General features: G+C 44.3%; 1 non-coding gene across 1 annotated transcript; it reads right to left on the minus strand.

The window, feature by feature from the left end:
* Positions 1–8,701: 8,701 nt before the first annotated feature.
* Positions 8,702–8,776, minus strand: Trnas-cga (transfer RNA serine (anticodon CGA)). Its single transcript has one exon. It is a non-coding gene; the product is annotated as a tRNA-Ser (tRNA).
* Between the last annotated feature and the right edge of the window lie 3,256 nt (positions 8,777–12,032).

Raw genomic sequence — 12,032 nt, forward strand, 5'->3', positions numbered from 1 at the left:
CATAGTGCTTAGAGGCATTTGACCCATTCGTCCTTGTTTTCTGCATTATTCTCCTCAGTTTTCCACGAAAAGAAATATTTTCGTCTCGAAATTTAACTTGCACTTAGAGATGAAGAAGTAGATTTTAAAAGGGTAAATTGGCACCACACCATTCTATCGATGTGGAATGTGCCCAAAGATGCTGCTAGAAATAAATAAACTGAACCGATTCAAATGTCATTTTACACGGAGATATTTAAAAAATTAAAAAGAGAGAAAATTTACGAAACGAAAAAAACAACGTTTTACTCCATCTCATCACTCATCGAGTGCCTGAAAAGGTAGGAGTGAGTTTCATATATGCACTATTTTATAAATTGAGTACTAAAGACAAACTTAAACATACGCGGACGTACGCAGGTGGCTTTGTACCAGCGTCGACGTGGGTATTACATTAAAGAAATTTAAAGAGTGAGCTTCGCCTGTTAACAACCCCAAAGTTAACCAGTGTAATACAGTTACACTGAGTGTAGTTGGCCTAACACTTCTGAAGATGTCAAACACAACATACTGCCAGCACTGTCTTGTAATCAATGACTGATTTAAGAAATATTTCGTACTTCTCTTAGAATTTAAGATACACTGAGGTGACAAAAATCATGAGGTAACGATATGCACATATACAGATGACGGCAGTATCGCGTACACGAAGTATAACAGGGCAGTGCATTGGCGGAGTTGTCATATGTACTCAGGTCATTTGTCTCAAAAGACTTCCACCGTGATTATGGCGGCACGACGGGAATTAATAGACTTTGAATGTGGGATGGTAGTTGGAGCTACACGCATGGGACAAACCGTTTCGGAAACAGGGGAATTCAATATCCCGAAATCCACATTGTCAAGAGTGTGTCGAGATTCCAAATTTCAGGCGTTACCTCTCACCACTGACAACGTAGTGGCCGACGGCCTTCACTTAACGACCGAGAGCAATGGCGATTGTGTAGAGTTGTCAGTCCTAACACACAAACAACACTGCGCGAAATAACCACAGTAATCAATGTAGAACGTACGACGCGTTAGGACAGTGCGACGGAATTCGGCGTTAATGGGCTGTGGCAACCTTTGCCAACAACACATAGCCTGCAGTGCCTCCCCTGGACTCGTGACCATATCGGTTGGACCCTATATGACTGGAAAACCGTGGCCTTGTCAGATGAGTCCCGATTTCAGTTGGTAAGAGCTGATGGTTGGATTCGAGTGTGTTGCAGATCCCACGCATCAATAGACCCAAGTTGTTAACAAGGTATTGTGGAAGCTGGTGGTGGCTTCACAGTGGTGTGGGCTGCGTTTACACGGAATGGGTTGGGTACTTTGGTCAAACATTGACTGGGAATGTTATGTCCGTCTACTTGGAGACTATTTGCAGCGATTCATAGACTTCATTTTCCCAAATAACGATGGAATTTTTGTGGATGACAATGCGCCATCTCACTGGACCACAGTTGTTTGCGATTGTTTTGAAGAATATTCTGGACAATTCGTGAGAATAGTTTGGCCATCCAGATCACCCGATATGAATCCAATCGAGCATTTATGGTACATAAGTGAGAGGTCAGTTCGTGCACAAAATCCATTACCGACTTCATTTTCACAATTATGGGCGGCTATGGCTCAGTATTTCTGCAGACGACTTCTTGCGACTTGTTGAGTTCATGCCACTTCAACCTGCTGTGCTAAGCCGGCCAAAAGGAGGTCCTACATGATACTAGGAGGTTCAAATGGCTCTGAGCACTATGGGACTTAACATCTGAGGTCATCAGTCCCATAGAACTTAGAACTACTTAAACCTAACTAACCTAAGGACATCACGCACATTCATGACCGAGGCAGGATTAGAACCTGCGACCGTAGCGGTCGCGCGGCTCCAGACTGTAGCGCTTAGAACCGCTCGGCCACTTCGGCCGGGACTAGGAGGTACGCCATGGCTTTTGTCACCTTAGTATATGTTTTTGTGAAACATTAATTGAATACAGTTTTGACAAAAATTGTGGTGGTTCTGGTGGCCACAAAACAGCTTACCTGTCCCGTTTATTGCCAAGACCTTATCCCGTCTCGCAGAAATCCGCCCCAGCTCGAAGCATTGCTCAGATACACACTGCCTCATCAGTCTTGAAATTGCAGTGAGCAGTCTCGGTGTGCAATGAGTGTTCCCTCAATCCATTGGACGTAAAGCTAATGATATTAATCATAAGCTGTTCTTTCAGATCAGATTTAAAGTAATGTCTCTGTTGATGCAAATTCAAGTCATCAACTTTGGTGTTGCAATGAAGTTGAAGTACGAATAATTTATATTTTATAATAATAAGCTTCAAAAACTTGTTGCAAACAGTTATTCGTAACTGCTGTTTGTTTGATGACAAATCCGAAATCTGTAGTTAGCGACCTTATAAATACCTTCATTTAAATAAATTTCTTATTTGCAAAAATCTATACTCAGTACTATATCTGAGGTACGTTGTTACTGCACTCCCTAAGTCAGTTTTATTAGTGACTGAACACCCACAGAAACTTTTATGAAATATTCCGTTAATAAGCAACGTCAGCCTGGTACTTCGGTTGTGATTACAGTTTCCACACTACTATAATAAGGTAATAAATATCACCAACGCCTGAATTATTTTCTGTGATGAGAATTTAAATATCGTTAAAATCATTTTATTTTAGTCAAACTAGGAAAGTACAACCCTACTTTTATGCATCCTTTTATTATTAATGCAACGCTAGGTAGCGAATATCGCGTTTTCGGGTGCGTACTACTTGTCTGGATCGGACAAAACGGCTAAACCAGTTCACTTTAAACAACTAATCATGAAATCTGGACAGAGGTCAAGTACATGTTATCTTTTTACATTAAACTATAGTGAGAAACAGAATTCACCCATCTTAGTACTAAATATATTTACGGAAGCAGATCAGTCATTCATTCTCATGAGCCAATCCCTGACATTGCAATTACAATTACAAATACAGAACTGCCATACGTTCTTTTCCGTGTACAAAAAATGATATTCCATTTACTCAGTGCTTAGAGTTATTCTCTTCATGGCGGCTGCAGTCCCATCTAGTAACAGCTTTTGTATTGATGACTATGCAACCTAGTAGCTGTTAGTTACTGCCAGTATCGCACTTTCAGGCCGGTATAGTAGATAGCTCATTTCACGATGTACAAGATCTTCGTTTGACATGGGAGGAAAAAAAAAAAAAACACATTTTGATATGTCTTCTAATCACTCGATACTCAGGTTATTGAAGTTGTTGAACATTATTATTTAAAAAAAAGACTTAGATGTTGTCTTACAGCTGTAAATGTATTTCACCAGTATAACCTTGTATCAGCGGAGTGGTACAGTAACAGAAAAAGTGACGTACGTCGAATTCATTATAAACTAATGCTTCGCCTGCTACATGAAAATGTACGCTTACCATTGCGATGTGCGATGTTACACTGGTTTGTTAAAAGAAGTAGAGCCTCTTGTAGATGATCCTTTAAGCAGTTTAGCATACTAACAACAGTCTTACGGCATGTTTATTTCCTTATGAAGTTCACTGTCAGAAAAACAATAGCAATAATCATAAATATAATGCAGGAAGGAGGAATGAGTTACACAATCCATTACTCAGACTTTGTGAGGCTCAGGAAGGAGTGAGGTACTCAATCATAAAAATCTGTGTTCGCTTACCCAGCAGTGTCCAAAATCTAACAGATAGTGAAAGAAACTTGTAATACAAACTAAAATCCTATTTGTTTGACAAGCACCTCGTCACAGAACAATTTCTGAGTCTTTAGTAAGATTATGCTTGATTGTGTTTAACTAGACATAAGCAATGAACGTGGAAGAATTAAAGATTTGTCAAGATCAATATAGAAGAGATCACGTAAATGATGAACATAACCCATATTTCTCACTGAGAAATTATCATGATTGTAAAAGTGACTCACGACCATCAGAGTCGGAGATCGCGATTATAATTAATTGAAAATGCAACTAACTAATGAAGGGAGGAAAGTAATCTTTCGAAAAGCAAACGTTAATGGAGTATTCGCCGAGCTTAAAATACGTCGTTATTTGGAGACTGTACGAGCTGAGGAGACGCTTGTTCCGGTAAGTGCCCACTTTGCCCTGCATTTGGTGAGACGTTTAGCGCGTGCAAGGCCAGCTGCAAGCATGCAACCTGCAGCGGTGTGAAATTTCACCTCGACAGCGGCCGCCAAGACTGCATCAGCTCTCTCCTTCCCAAAAGATACCCCTTCCCCTCCAACAGTACCGTAGACTCACGATTTCCGCGCCCGCACGTAGAGCACTCTTCGACACAGCTGACACCGTTCGCGTTTGAACAGCGAAGAAATGTGGAGAACTATTATGGACTGACTCGTCTGATTACTTCGATTGGCTAATGACTTTGCTCCCACACGTCTGTCAAAATAGATGCACAAACAAAAAAATGCTCCAAAATATACACTACTGGCCATTAAAATTGCTACACTAAGAAGAAATGCAGATGATAAACGGGTATTCATTGGACAAATATATTATACTAGAACTGACATGTGATTACATTTTCGCGCAATTTGGGTGCATAGATCCTGAGATATCAGTACCCAGAACAACAACCTCAGGCCGTATTAACGGCCTTGATACGCCTGGGCATTGAGTCAAACAGAGCTTGGATGGCGTGTACAGGTACAGCTGCCCATGCAGTTTCAACACGATACCACAGTTCATCAAGAGTAGTGACTGGCGTATTCTGACGTGCCAGACGTTTTCATTGGTGAGAGATCTAGAGAATGTGCTGGCCAGGGCAGCAGGCGAACATTTCCTGTATCCAGAAAGGCCCGCACAGGACCTGCAACATGCGGTCGTGCATTATCCTGCTGAAAGGTAGGGTTTCGCAGGGATCGAATGAAGGGTAGAACCACGGGTCGTGACACATCTGAAATGTAACGTCCACTGTTCGAAGTACCGTCAGAGTGAACAAGAGGTGACCGAGAAGTGTAACCAATGGCACCCCATACCATCAAGCCGGGTGATACGCCAGTATGGCGATGACGAATACACGCTTCCAATGTGCGTTCACCACGATGTCGCCAAACACGAATGCGACCATCATGATGCTGTAAACCGAACCTGGAGTCATCCGAAAAAATGACGTTTTGCCATTCGTGCACCCAGGTTCGTCGTTGAGTACACCATCGCAGACGCTCCTATCTGTGATGGTCAAGGGTGACCGCAGCCATGGTCTCCGAGCTGATAGTCCGTGCTGCTGCAAACGTCGTCGAACTGTTCGTGCAGATGGATGTTGTCTTGCAAACGTCCCCCTCTGTTGAGTCAGGCATTGAGACGTGTCTGCACGATCCGTTACAGCCATGTGGATAAGATGCCTGTCATCTCGACTGCTAGTGATATGAGGCCGTTGGGATGCAGCACGGCGTTCCGTATTACCCTCCTGAACCCACCGATTCCATATTCTGCTAGCAGTCATTGGATCTCGTGCAACGCGAGCAGCAATGTCGCGATACGATAAACCGCAATCGCGATAGGCTACAATCCGACCTTTATCAAAGTCGGAAACGTGATGGTACGCATTTCTCCTCCTTACGCGAGGCATCACAACAACGTTTCACCAGGCAACGCCGGTCAATTGCTGTTTGTGTATGAGAAATCGGTTCGAAACATTCCTCATGTCAGCACGTTGTAGGTGTCGCCACCGACGCCAACCTTGTGATAATGCTCTGAAAAGCTAATCATTTGCATATCAAAAAACTAATCATTTGCATATCACAACATCTTCTTCCTGTCGGTTAAATTTCGCATCTGTAGCACGTCATCTTCGTGATGTAGCAATTTTAATGGTCAGTAGTGTAGATACCTCCTCCATGGCTGTCTCACGTAGCAAATAAAATGTTGGGATAAACATCGATTTACAGTTAAAATGAATTGAGAGGACTCAGAAAGAATAATATGATAGACGCTTTATGAGATATTGAAGCCTTAGATCAGCGTGGAACATCTCACGATCTGTAGCCCTTGAAGCCGATGATGCTAACGTACGGTGTTAATCAACTTCTTGAACTCGTCTGGTCGAAGAATTATTACTAAAATTTGTCTGATGGACGAATGAAAAATAGTGGTGCACAACCAGTTCAAATCAAATGGCTCCAAGCACTATGGGACGTAACATCTGAGGTCATCAGTCCCCTAGCCTTAGAACTACGTAAACCTAACGAACCTAAGGACACCACACACATCCATGCCCGAGGCAGGATCCGACCCTGCGACAGTAGCAGCCGCATGGTTCCGGACTGAAGCACCCAGAACCTCTTGACCACAGTGGCCAGCTGCACAGCCAGTCTCATAGGCTAAGGCCATGAGAGACGGTTGCTGGTGAATTGTGTGTTCAGCCATGCAGTCCTCTTTGACAGCAATAGAAAGGAGTAGGGAGTATGCCAGTACTAGAGTTTACATTTTTTCTCCTCTTTTTTCATCACCAGCACTACGAAAACAGCCGGCCGAAGTGGCCGTGCGGTTAAAGGCGCTGCAGTCTGGAACCGCAAGACCGCTACGGTCGCAGGTTCGAATCCTGCCTCGGGCATGGATGTTTGTGATGTCCTTAGGTTAGTTAGGTTTAACTAGTTCTAAGTTCTAGGGGACTAATGACCTCAGCAGTTGAGTCCCATAGTGCTCAGAGCCATTTTTTTGAACTACGAAAACAATCCTATTGTTTACACGCACTCATCTGCAATAAAAAGTTATACCAACTGTTGTGTTGGCTGAAGAGCCAACACCGTGTTACGAATGGAGGCCGAAATGCACGCGTTTTAGCTCACGCAGGCTGGCGTGAGGAGGGAAGGACTATACCGACGTGAGGTCTGGAACATGACAAGAAATGAGAATTCAGAAAGCGGACAGAATTAGTTTGATACTTAACTTAAATCCATTAATGATGAACGTCGCTCTTGACGGTACATGATTCACAATATTATCTGTTCAGAATACATTCGTAGTAACTGAATACGGCGCTTTGCTAGGTCCTAGCAAATGACGTAGCTGAAGGCTATGCTAAACTGCCGTCTCTGCAAATGAGAGCGTATATAGTCAGTGAACCATCGCTAGCAAAGTCGGCTGTACAACTGGGGCGAGTGCTAGGAGGTCTCTCTAGACTAGACCTGCCGTGTGGCGGCGCTCGGTCTGCAATCACTGATAGTGGCGACACGCGGGTCCGACGTGTACTAACGGACCGCGGCCGATTTAAAGGCTACCATCTAGCAAGTGTGGTGTCTGGCGGTGACACCACACCAACGACACAATATTCAAATTCCACGAAGGACTGATACAGCCGTGCTAGGACCCAACTCTACATCTGAACTAACAATCCGAGGTCTACCATCTAACCATACTACAATATACAATTTTACATTCAATCATACATTAAAAAGAGAAAGTATCAGTTTTCACAGTATTGCGATAAACTGTCTATAAAGCAGAAATAATTGCCGGGATATAGAACACTGTGATTCGGTTACCACTGACAGGCAGTACTAAAGTCGCAAGTTCAATCTTTAGTAACGTTCATTTGAAAGTGTTGTGTTAATAATTATGACGGGAAAATATTAGCTGCTAGTGACTCCCCATGTTCATCATGAGGACGACAGAAAATGAGTGTCCGGGAGGTGCAGAAATCAACCTTCTATGGGATGTATGTATTACACTCTACAAAATGGACATCGTCGACGTTCAAGTAATAACCAAAACAAACCGTTAACTTGCAAAAAAAAAAAAAAATGGTTCAAATGGCTCTGAGCACTATGGGAATTAACAGCTATGGTCATCAGTCCCCTAGAACTTAGAACTACTTCAACCTAACTAACCTAAGGACATCACACAACACCCAGTCATCACGAGGCAGAGAAAATCCCTGACCCCGCCGGGAATCGAACCCGGGCGTGGGAAGCGAGAACGCTACCGCACGACCACGAGCTGCGGACTGTTAACTTGCACCATGAGCACCAAATAGAAATGGCGTGCCATAGTGATCACAAAGGTTCGCACCATCGAGATCGAAGGTGAACTCCTTGGGCGTTATTTACTCTGCAGGACTTTCAGGTAGGTACCCACTCTTGAAGAATGAATATGGAATCATATTGGTATAATGGGGTGACAAAATGTGATAACATCCAACCGAATGCGAAACTGTTTACCGTGCAGCTTATCGTGAAACTGGCTAACCTTTAAGGCGTAGCTGCAGGTAGTGCGATAATATGTTTCATAGGCACGGAAAAAAGAAACGTCCAGAGGCTGAATTTGTTCAGCGGTTACAGGTGGTATGAACTGCAATGTTACACACTTTTCGGAAGGGATCATTTGCTCTAAAGGAATATGATTTTTATGCGCAGACCAGGAATCAGGTAAAAAGAGTTATTTTGACGAGCTATGGGCCAAAATCCGTGTTGTAGTTCTCTTACATCTATATTCCAACTCTTGCTTGCTGTGACGCAAATATTCCCTGCTGCTCTTCCAAGATCACGCACACGTGAAAAATCGTAGCGGTAGAGCACCTAAAACTTCTCACAGCACAATAAATAACTTTTCAGTCAGATTGAGATCATCACTCTGCAGCGGAGTGTGCGCTGATATGAAACTTCCTGGCACTTTAAAACTGTATGCCGGACCGAGACTCGAACTCGGGACCTTTGCCTTTCGAGGGCAAGTGCTCTACCATCTGAGCTACCCAAGCACGACTCACGCCCCGTCCTCGCAGCTTTACTTCTGCCAGTCTCCTACCTTCCAAACTTCACAGAAGCTCTCCTGCAAACCTCATTCTGGAAACATCCCCCAGGCTGTGGCTAAGCCATGTCTCCGCAGTAATCTTTCTTCCAGGAGTGCTAGTTCTGCAAAGTTCGCAGGAGAGCTTCTGTGAAGTTTGGAAGGCAGGAGACGAGATACTGGCAGAAGTAAAATTTTTGAGACAACTTACCACCCAGATTACCGGTCGGTATGATAGAATGCGTTAAGTCATTGATGATAGTTGATCTTGATCCAACTCTCTTGGTACTTTTAATTTCCTGAGAGGTTTCTGATCAAATGTGCCCAAAAATTTTATTTAAGACAGTTCAGTCCAAGGCTTCATAGTTCCGGATCATAGTAACATCAAATTATACACCAGTACCAACGATGAGGGCGTTTAGGAACGCTTCGAAGGGCAACTGTCGAACAGTGCTCCTCAAGTATGTCAAGCACTGAGCATGTCTCAGATCACCGTGGAGAGCCTCTGAACAAGAGCCACATTCTTACCACTCGCAAGAAATTCAGGAAATGGCAATTATGTGCTGTATGCGGTGTAAAAAGAAGCGAACTGCTCCCATACTTGGTTACAGTTATGCCCTGGAATTCTAAGCTATGTAGTAAGACTCAAGTATTCCTTCTCAATAGATACACCACATTGAGACTGTTTTACAAATTTGGCTTCCAGAAAACTAAATTTTTTGAGGACCGTCTCATTTGGTGGTTCATTATCTGGGAATGCAGTGGTCGAGTCGGAGTAACTGGGAATATTACTTTTATGCCCCAGAAAATAATTTGGAAACAGAATCTGACTCGAATGTTTCATAGAACACAAGCATGCACCTACACACACACACACACACACACACACACACACACACACACACACACAGTTACATAGTCCAGTCCAAATGAACCTAGGCTTTGTCTAGTTATAGTCCATTTGAAGATTGAGCAATGAATAATGATTCACAAGGAAGTGGTTAAGAACTGAATACGTATTTGCACTCCGCTTATAGCATCCAGCAGTGCTCATGAGAATGTTTCCTCAGTTTTGTAATAATTGACTTTAAGAATAATAGAGTAACTGAGCAATCAAAATCAGAACCTAAGTTATAAATATTACTTCCATATAACATCATAGCAATTTGCGAGATCACTCCGCAGTAATTCAGCAAACGGCAGTTGTCGAATCTGCATTTGTCGACGTATCTTTCTGCATCTGCAGTTTAGCGGCATCAAAGAGAAACTACTAACTACACCCATGCTCATAAATTAAGGATAATGCTGTGCAGACATTTTCAGACGTGCTAATGATGACTGTGTGTTGAAAACGGCTCAAAGAACACAAGTTGATGACGTTATGAGGGGTAGAATACTAGGGCGACTGGAGGCTGGTGAAACACAGCAGGTCGTAGCACGGGCCCTACGTGTGCCACAAAGTGTGATCTCAAGATTATGGCAACGATTCCAGCAGACAGGAAACGTGTCCAGACGCTACAGTACGGGACGTCCACAGTGTACAACACCACAAGAAGACCGATATCTCACCATCAGTGCCTGCAGACGGCCACGGAGTACTGCAGGTAGCCTTGCTCGGGACCTTACCTCACCCACTGGAACAATTGTCTCCAGACACACAGTCCACAGACGACTGAACAGACATGGTTTATTCACCCGGAGACCTGCAAGGTGCATTCTACTGACACCTGCTCACAAGAGAGCCCGTAAAGCCTAGTGTCAAGAACACAGTACATGGTCATTGGAACAGTGGTCCCAGGTTACGTTCACGGACGAGTCCAGGTATAGTCTGAACGGTGATTCTAGCCGTGTTTTCATCTGGCGTGAACCAGGAACCAGATACCAACCCCTTAATGTCCTAGGAAGGGCCCTGAATGGAGGCCATGGTTTGATGGTGTGGGGTGGGATTATGATTGGTGCTCGTACACCCCTGTATGTCTTTGATAGAGGAACTGTAACAGGTCAGGTGTGTCGGGACGTTATTTTGCACAGTATGTCCGCCTTTTCAGGGGTGCGGTGGGTCCCACCTTCCTTCTGATGGATGATAACACACGGCCCCACCGAGCTGCCATCGTGGAGGAATACCTTGAAACAGAAGATATCAGGCGAACGGAGTGGCCTGCCTGTTCTCCAATCGTAAACCCCATCGAGCACGTCTGGGATGCTCTCGGTCGACGTATCGCTGCACGCCTTCAAACCCCTAGGACACACCAGGAGCTCCGACAGGCACTGGTGCAAGAATGGGAGGCTATGCCCAGCAGCTGCTCGACAACCTGATCCAGAGTATGCAAACCCGTTGTGCGGCCTGTGTACGTCATATCCCATATTGATGTCGGGGTACATGATCAGGAAACAGTGGTGTTTTGTATTACATGTGTTTCTGGACGGTTTTCTCAACTTATCACCAATACCGTAGACTTAACAGATCTGTGTCGTGTGTGTTCCCTATGTGCCTATGCTATTAGCGCCAGTTTTGTGTAGTGCCACGTTGTGTGGCACCACATTCTGCAATTATCCTTAATTTATAAGCTTTAGTGTAGTAATGCGACTGCAGAGGGCTACGGAAAGCTGAATGTTCCTCCTGCGATATTGTAGAAAGACTTGCATGAATGAAGTCACTGTACATGATTTTAGGCACCGGTTATCACGAGATTGCACGGTCGTCAGAAGATCGGGCATCGGACGGCCGCGTAGCACTACCGAGAGGAAAGACCGTGATATTCAGGATTGGCCCTTGCGCATCGTACAGCATCTGCAGCAGCAGTTTGACCATCAGTTGGAACTACAGTGAGACAATGAACTTTTACAAACCAATTACTTCAAGCACAACTCCGAGCCAGATACCATGTAGCGTGCCCTCCACTGATCCCAACTCACCTCCACTTGCGGCTTCAGTGGTCTCAAGCAGGGTGGAGGTCTATTGTGTTTTCTAATGAAAGCTGGTTCTGTTTGGGTGCTCGAGATGGCAGTGTGTTTGTTAGAAGGATGCCAGTTGAGGGCCTGCAAGCAACCTGTCTGTCTGCTAGGCTCACTGTACCTGCGCCTGTAGTTATGGTCTGCGGTGTGATTTCGAAGACAGCAGGAGCACTCTAGTGCTTATCACACGCAGCCTAACTACAAATTCGTACGTGCATCTCCTGATTTTTCCTGTTGTGCTGACATTCACGAACAGCATTCCAGGGGGTGTTT

This window comes from Schistocerca serialis, chromosome 7 (assembly GCF_023864345.2).
Source record: "Schistocerca serialis cubense isolate TAMUIC-IGC-003099 chromosome 7, iqSchSeri2.2, whole genome shotgun sequence".
Lineage (NCBI taxonomy): Eukaryota > Metazoa > Arthropoda > Insecta > Orthoptera > Acrididae > Schistocerca > Schistocerca serialis.